General features: G+C 28.8%; 1 long non-coding RNA gene across 1 annotated transcript; it reads right to left on the bottom strand.

Annotated features, from left to right (window-relative positions):
* Positions 1 to 6,837: 6,837 nt before the first annotated feature.
* On the bottom strand, positions 6,838 to 7,292 carry LOC124420914. Its single transcript, XR_006941437.1, has 3 exons — positions 7,197 to 7,292; positions 6,992 to 7,132; positions 6,838 to 6,934 (listed from the first exon to the last, which is right to left on the bottom strand). It is a non-coding gene; the product is annotated as an uncharacterized LOC124420914 (long non-coding RNA).
* Positions 7,293 to 9,119: the final 1,827 nt, after the last annotated feature.

The raw sequence follows: 9,119 nt of genomic DNA on the forward strand, positions 1-9,119 counted from the left end.
ATATTGTTGCAGCTATTTTCAATAAGCATGTAATTGTAAATCACTTCTAACTTTTATCCTAAAAAATGCTTTAAATTTTTTGTGAAGAAGTTATAAATATTTGTAACATATTTATATATATTTACTAGAATACCCTGTGTGCTTCGCTACCCTAACCAAAATTAATTACATACATACATTTTGGTTCCTTTTATAGAAAATTTCAATTGATTAAAATTTTTAATGTTTCTGTTATTTATGTTTCTGTAATTTATCACGTGACTAAATTCGCATTTAGTATGGAGCGTGTATTTTAATTTTATTTGTTTAGCTCGTTCGTACTATTTGAATAAGGAAGAGGTGCTATAAAATACCTCTTAAATATTATCAATCAATCCCCCTTATAGAGAATCCAAAATGAAGAGTGAACAAGTAAGAGTGCTATATTCGGCTGTGCAGAATCATAAATGCCTTCCACCAGCAAACTACTTTTGTTTTCCTAATGAGGATATTAAAAACTTAGGAGAATGATTTGTATATTTATTACATCGAGTTTTATTTCGACTTCGATATTGTTTATTTAAGTGATTTTTAAACGAGGTTGTTGTTCAAATATCGAAGTTATAATATCTGATATAATCAGAGACAGAAAATTATTGTTATATATGAAATTTTTGCTTAAAAAAATCAGTATGAAAGAATCGCCATAGAAATGTTTTGAATGTACCAAAATATTTCCTAAACCTTTTTTAATTGATTTCTTCAATAAATTTTTTTTCTTGATTTTAATAATAAAAATTTAGAATAAAAATAATTTTAGATTTTTATTCTATTTATTTCAAAAAAATTATTTATGATTTTTTTAATAATATTAACTTAATAATTTTTATTTATTCAAACAAAAAATAGAAATCAATCAATGATTTTTATTTTTTTAAACAAAGAATAAAAATCACCTAAAGAATTTTAATTTTCCAATTTTCGTATCTAATTTCTGCAAATTTGGTCGATTGTATCAGTGGTAAAGAAATTTTACCAATTTTCTATTAATTTCTGTTTAAACCCGATAATTTTTACAGGTCTTTTAAAGGTAAATATCGCATAATGAGTTTTATAATTTCAAAAAATGCAAATCATTGTCTGTTTTTATTTGTACTTTAGTGTGTGTGCCAATCGGTAACAATTTCCTTGAAAATGTAAATTTTTGATAGATATGAGGTGAATAAAATTTTACTAGCTCATAGAGCTACATTAATTTTTGACAAATGAAAAGAAAAATTTGAAAATCCAAAGAAAAAAATTTTTTATTTTAGTTTATAATACATTTGTGATTATAGAAAATCCATTTTAATAATAAAAAACAATAAAAGTGTTTCTTTTATTAAAATAAATGCAGATTTTCTTGTAAAAAAGTAACAATTGTCAAAATTTCATCTAATCCAAAAAGATTTCGTTTGGCACAGCAAAAGTGATAATATTTTCCACCATAGAAAATATTAGAAAAGAAAATATTATTTTACCAGAGAACTTTGCTACCGTTTGGCACACAGCCTTATGGTTTAAAAATTATTTGTGTTTTTTATTATTGATTTTTGTTTGAAAAAATTCTCAGTTATTTTTACGAAAAATATAAAAAATACAAATCAAAAGCAGTTTGTATTTTCTGAGAAATAAAATACAAACCAAATAAAATTTGTAATTTAAATTTTTTTAATAAAAATAATAACAATTACTGTCTCTGGATATAATCATTTTGATTCATATAAAAACAAAACTTTAATAGATTAATTAATCAATGAAATATGTGCGTTTAAGGAAATTTCGTAAGAGGTCCTTGTATGGATGCTATGACCAATAATGGACCGATTCGGAAAAATTTTGTAGATTGGTATATAAGTACACAAAAAATTCATCCCGATATCTTTTATTTCAGTAAAATATATGCGTTTAAGTAATTTTCGGAAGTGGACTTATATGAAAGCCATGACCGGTTATAGACCGATTCGAAAATAAATTTCAAAGAGTGATTCATATAAAAACAAATCATTTGTGTCGAATTTTATCCCAATAGCCAATTAATTAATGAAATATGTATGTGCATTTAAATGAATTTTGGATTTGGGCCTTGTATGGGAGCTATGTCAAATATTGGACCGATCAGAAAAAAAATTTTGTAGAATGCTTTATGTATAAACAAAATATATCCAAATTGAATTTTATCCCAATAACATTAAAATTCAATTAAATATATGCGTTTTAGCGATTTTCGAAAGTGGACCTTATATGAGAGCCATGACCAATTGTGGATCAATTCGGAATAGTGATTGATACATAACCAAAATATATTAGTTTCAAATTTTATTTGAAAAGCTTTATTTATCAATGAAATGTGCTCGTTTTAGTTTTTTTTTTTAAGTGGTCCTTATATATAAACTCTGGCCAATTGTGGACCGATACCAAACTACGTTTGTATTATGATTTCTGTGTATATTTTATTTAGAGATATAAAATTTTGAGTTGATACCGATATATTTAAGGAAGTTATTGCCACACAATTTTAATTTTTAGGCAATGCGAGGAAAGTAATGTTATATAAATACTTCCTTAGTCATTAGTCAACTTCAAGATGAAGATATAGAAGCTGTATAGATTTCTTTTTACACGATTTAATGGAATGAGTTCTAAATTACTGTAACCGATTGTAGTAAGTTAAATAATGCATTAAAATGCTATTACGTAAGTAATTTCAGCATTTAACACCTTACTTAGTAATGAACGTTTTTGCTGTGTGTATATTTTATTAAAATAAAAAAACAACACAATTCAAATATTTACAAAACGGCTTGGTAAACAATTTTCACATAAATAAAACATGTAAGAAAATAAAAAATATGAAATATTGAAATAGTAACACCAACTATTAAAATGTTGTCCTTTATAATTTTTCACTTTATCACATAGTTGACCAAAGTTTTATAATTTCAAAATTCAAAGGAAGATTATATGCCATATTTACATAGACACACAGTCGGACAGACGAACGGACGGAAATAGCTAAATCGGCTCAGAAAATGATTCTGAGCTATGTCCGCAATGCTTGTGCGCATGTTACAGGTCGCAATTTTCAAGATAATTTGATGAAATTTGACAAATATTCTTCTTTTGACCCAACGAGATTGAAAATAGTTGAAATCGGTCTATTATATCGCAACCGACTGACAACAAAGTTTTTTAGAGTACTGATAGTAAAGGGATTGTTAAGACTTGAGTAATTCTTTAACATTATGAAATTGTAATTAATGTATTTTTAAATAAATTATTAACCAAACAGTTTAATTCATTTGATTAATAAAATAATTAGAATTTGAAGAATTTTAACATCCATTTGAACATTTTTCGGAAAAATGGGCGGATTTTCATTGGGAAAGCTTGACATCTCCAATATGAATTAAGAGCAAAAATTCGTTTATATTCTCAATTTTACACGAAGAACTGTGACATCCATGTGAAATTTGCGTATAAATTAGAGGACATTTAATATTGGTTTGTCATCGGAGAATCTGTTATTAGTTAGTTAGTTAGTTAGTTGGTTAGTTAGTTAGTTAGTTAGTTAGTTAATTAGTTAGTTAGTTAGTTAGTTAGTTAGTTAGTTAGTTAGTTAGTTAGTTAGTTAGTTAGTTAGTTAGTTAGTTAGTTAATTAATTAATTAATTAATTAATTAATTAATTAGTTAGTTTGAAAGGAGGATGTATACACATCAAATCCTAAGAAATACACCTAGGCCTCTATCGGGCCTGTTGTGCGCTCCTTAACCAGTGCCACGGGTGGGAATCGAACCCACCACCTCCGGTCTACCAGACTATATCTGTTATAGTTATCATCTTCAAAAATCATAAGGTCGTTTTTTATTTTTATTGACTCAAAGCTAATTATAATAATTTTTTTATAAGCAAGTGTTATTGTTTGAACCTCTACATTTATAAATGATAAGCAAGAATAGGGGCTGTTATTCCGTCTTCCAAATTTAGTACCCAAACATGTAAATTATACTATTAACAATAATGAAGTATAGTCGGGAATGGCCTAACATATGATACCCTAAACCAGTGAGTATGTTAAAAATGTGGATTGTGCGCGCGGAAAGTCTTATTTCGGTTACTACCCTAGTGAACATACATACATAGATAAATTTATATATATGGTTTAAATGATTGCAGGGTTTAGCAAATTTAATAAAAAACTAACAACAAACTTTAATATGGATTGGATTGTGATACAACCTGTGGTAGTATGTTTATGTTAAACGTAGGCCGTACTTTGATTTAAAACAAAAAAGGTTTAATCATCGGCTTATGCCACATTATGTGGTGACAATTATTTGCTGTTTTGCGGTCAATTATAAATATTACAAAAATCTTATTTATTATTGATGTTAAAGTAATTATTTATGAAAATAAAACTCTGATTTATAGTTGTAAATAGTAAAAAAACGTTCATGAATTGTACATCTATATGAAGGAATTAATATGTACTTTAACGGTATAACCAAATTTTTGATCTTAGTACTGATACAAATATAAAGAAAATACAAGTTTTGTAATAGCCTAATTTATTCTAGAGGACACATTTTGTTTAGAATATTTAAACCCTTAGTTAAATGTTAATGCCACATAATTTAATGTCATTAGGATATTTTAAAATTTGTAACATATTACACCCTACTGTTTTTATTAAATATTCATTTACATACGATCACAAAACACAAACATATAAATACAAACATGTGCACATGTGTAAATACTTTTGGTATTAAGTCATAATCAATACAGAAATACAGGAAATATGGCCAATAAATATTTATTAACAAATCCTTTCATTTGTACTCATATTTTTAAGTACGTGTAGCATTTAAATATAAAAACAATAAATAACAAATAATTTATAAATTAATTTAACAGTTTAATACTAAAAAATATGAATCTTAAAGTGTGAGTGGTAGGTTTGGAGTAACCAGATTATGAATATTATCGCATATAATTAATAATTTGCAAAACAAATCAAATCTGTCTGGTTAAAAATATACTGCATGACGTTGTTAGAATTAAAACATTTGACAGGAAGAAATCGTAATCTTATTTTGGTAGACATTGGAAAATTGGTATTTTTTATAAATATTTGTAAGATCATAAAAATCCTTGCAAAAACTAGTAATGACTTGTTCTTACTCAACAACTTACTTTTCAATGACTCCTACATACCGTCAGCATTACATAGAAGAAGTGCAAATAATTTATGAAGTAAGTGCTCCATTAGTTCTCTGACTGGTTTTATTTGTTTTTTAAACATGTGTTAGAACATGTACGCTTAAGAAAGAGTGCTGGATAGCTCATTGCCGTTCTATGTTTTTAACACAAACGAATACATTTTTTGTAATAACTAATAATAAGCGTAATGAACATATCCTTGTATGTAAGTTTTTCTTAGAAATTAAACTTTTTGCTACTGATCAAAGTAAGTACTTAGTAAGTAAATTTAAGCATTTTAATACCTTTCTTTTAAATATAAGTTTTTGCTAGTATACTGCTGAGAGTGGAAAGAGAAAGATTTTCATTGCGTTAAGTAATGTTGCAGAAAATTTTCGGAAACTTGTGTATGATACATTATTGCTAGGATTTGAATAAAGAGATTAATTCTGGGCAATGGGCTTAATAAAGCCCATATTGTTGTATGGTGCACTCATTTTGTAAAGAAAATTTTAAAGAACCCTCCATACATCAGCATTTTTGATAAACTCAGCGACTAGACCCAAGACAACCGGTATAATCAATTGCCTGTATATTAGAGTGCTCCAAAAAAAAACTAAGTTTCGAATTTTGCACGTCCACCCTATAAAATTGTTCTACGGGTTACAAAAATAAGTTGTGCAAAAATTTAGGTCAATAGGACTACGTTAACTGGTGCCGCAACGGCTCTGAAGTTTGAAGATACAAGGGGAAAATAAGTATTTTTTTCAGTTTTCACAAAAGTTTTGTCATTAAATAATTTGTTTTGTATTTTATTGTCAAAGAATCGTAATGTACACAAAAATTGGTTGAAAAAATGTAAAAGTTATTAAAAATTCCCCAGGCCATTATCGTGTCCCAGAGCACTTGAATTCGAAATGTGATAGAAAACATATTTTTGAAAATATTCTAATAAAACAATTGTATTACTTAAAATACATCTGTAGTTACTTGAATATGAGTTTTTGTCCTTATAGAATAACGTAAACCTGTTCTCAGCTATGGTCCAAAAAATTTGATATTTTTAAGGGTCGTTTCAAAATTCAAATTTTAGTTTTTTTGATATTTTGTTAAACAAATTTCAATATTTTTAGGAGAACTTGTCGTGTGCACCCTGTAATAGAGCTACTGAATAGAAGAAGAAGAAACTTAAACAGGTGGCAACACAATGAAAAAGGGATTTTTTTTTGGAAAGAAGAAGATGAATAAAACAAAAACAAATAGCTTTAAAAAAAATTATGTAGGCAAACAAATTGCTGAAAATTTGTTGAAGCCATATTGGTAACCGAGGTTTCTAGATGCCAAAAGGAAGAAATGTCGGCCTTTTTGATTTTTGCTCGGAGAGATGAAGAAGGTGGAGTCTGTGGCCTCATCATAAAAAAAACTAAATTTTTTATTTTATTTTTTATATAAATTAAATCAATTTTATTTAAAAAAAGAATTAATTAAACTTAAAGCTAAACTTAAAACTAAACTTGAAACTAAATTTTTAAATTAAACCAAAGCAAAACACAAACCTGCAAAGCCACTTCAACACCGACTCCATCCAACGAGGGAGAAGCTGTTTTCCAAAGCACTGGGGTGCTTTGGTATAATTTTTGGTTTTCCGACCTTCTGTGAGTTTGCACCCGGACGACAAGACGGACCGGACGAGTGTCCTTTTTAAATAATTTCTAAATAAAGGGGAAAGGTTAGACTAAATAAATATATATCCGTATTGCTAGGCTTACCTATCATTCATCGTATCGAATCCATTCCGTTTGCTTTTTTTCAAACGTGCGCGAACAGGGTTGAGCTCAGGCCTTTTACAAAGTAACGCGTGATTTTGAGATCTCAGGTGGTCTTAGCCATATATATTTATAACAAAAACCCTGTGAAAACAAGCAAAATTATTTAAAAGGTGTGTTAACTTAAAATATATTTTCAATTACTTACCTGGTTTACCCGAACGGACCCTAATACGGACGGACAGGAAAGCCTCATCAGCCAAAAGAACTCTTCCCGCTCTATAATTGCCCCCCGTAAACCAGCCTTAAACCAAATCTAAATTGTAAAGCGTAGAAATTAAAATTAAAACTAAACTAAATTTTTAAATCTAATATTGTTAAAGTTTGTTTGAGAATAATTTCGATAATAAAATCCAACATTTATAATGTTTAAATGAAATTTTTAAAAGTCTTAATCAATTAAAATGATCGGTTAAACAATATAAGCGGCGGTAAGTAGGGAAAGGAAAGTTTGCAGGGTAAATTTTGGGACATCCCTAATATTAGAATGTCATGGCGGGATTATCCAATCCCGAGTTTATCCTGGCGCAACATCTGCCAGCCGTTATAGGTCGTAGGAACGTTTCATCAGGGAGACAGACAGAAACCTACTCGGTGCCCCTTTATATTTTATTTCGTTTATTTCTTTTAGCTGGTATGGTTTTTTATGTGTGTGTGTAGGTGTCTAGAGAGGTAGCAAGAACCACCCCCATCCGGCGAGCTCCAAGCCCGGCGAACGCGAGCATACCAGCGCCGCTATACTAGTTTCATTTGTTTTGCACAACCACTACACAACAAACTCATTGGGATTTATGGACAACAGATTAGGGAATAAAACAGTAAAAATAGGTCAATACCTCTTATAATTTGCCTGTACCTGCAATTTGAATTCAGCGGATTTCGACAAAAACCCATTTTTATGTAATATTTTGAAAAATTAGCCTTTTTATTATATTGTTGTGTATTTTAAATGAAACCTTTTGTAAATTTATTAGTCCACATATTTCTAAAAAAATTCAAAAGTTTCATGCAATTTGGACGCCATTAACCCATAAACTTTAAAGGTCAAAAGTCAAATTTTGTAATATTTGCAACTTTTGATGAAAACTAGTCGAAATTGTTTCTATTTTTAGGTAGATTATCACAAAACTTAAGAAATAAATTTATTAACAACCGATATTTACAATAATAGTGAAAAAATTAATTAACCCTTAAACGGCCTTTGGGGTCAAAATGACCCCGATGTTTTAAAAACATGCCAATTTGGACATTTTTTACTGTTTTATTCCCTAATCTGTTGTCCATAAATTCCTATGAGTTCTCCCAAAAATATTGAAATTTTTTTAACAAAGTATCAAAAAAACTAAAATTTGAATTGTGAAACGACCGTTAAAAATATCAAAATTTTTCGACCATAGCTGAGAACAGGTTTACGTTATTCTATAAGGACAAAAACTCATATTCAAGTAACTACAGATGTATTTTAAGTAATACAATTGTTTTATTAGAATATTTTCAAAAATATTTTTTTTATCACATTTCGAATTCAACTGCTCTGAGACACGATAATGGCCTGGGGAATTTTTAATAACTTTTACATTTTTCAACCAATTTTTGTGTTTTTTATCTTTTTGTAACGCTAATTCTATGTACATTACGATTCTTTGACAATAAAATACAAAACAAATTGTTTAATGACAAAACTTGGTAGGACAAAATTGTTTTTCCTTCATACAAGCTTGGAGCACTCTACTGTACATCCATATACGAAATGTCGAATCATGCAGCAATAAGACAGAACTAGCAATACCATTGCGGACTCCTTAAAATGAGAGTCCTACAACTTTGTCGGCATTCCGCAATTCAGGAGGTCGACTAAGGCAACCTGTGGGCTGGCGTATATAGTATGTCATATACAATCCACAAATCTTATGCATAAATAAACACAATAAACTGAAAGCTGAGAATCACATACTTCCTCTCGCAGTGCGGTGCCCTGGTTGATCATAGATTGGTAGGTAGCTATGTAGCAATTTTCTGCTCGATTTAATAGATCTATCTAAGGTGGATATCCGCGATATATGTAGATTCC

This window comes from Lucilia cuprina, chromosome 6 (genome assembly GCF_022045245.1).
Source record: "Lucilia cuprina isolate Lc7/37 chromosome 6, ASM2204524v1, whole genome shotgun sequence".
NCBI lineage: Eukaryota > Metazoa > Arthropoda > Insecta > Diptera > Calliphoridae > Lucilia > Lucilia cuprina.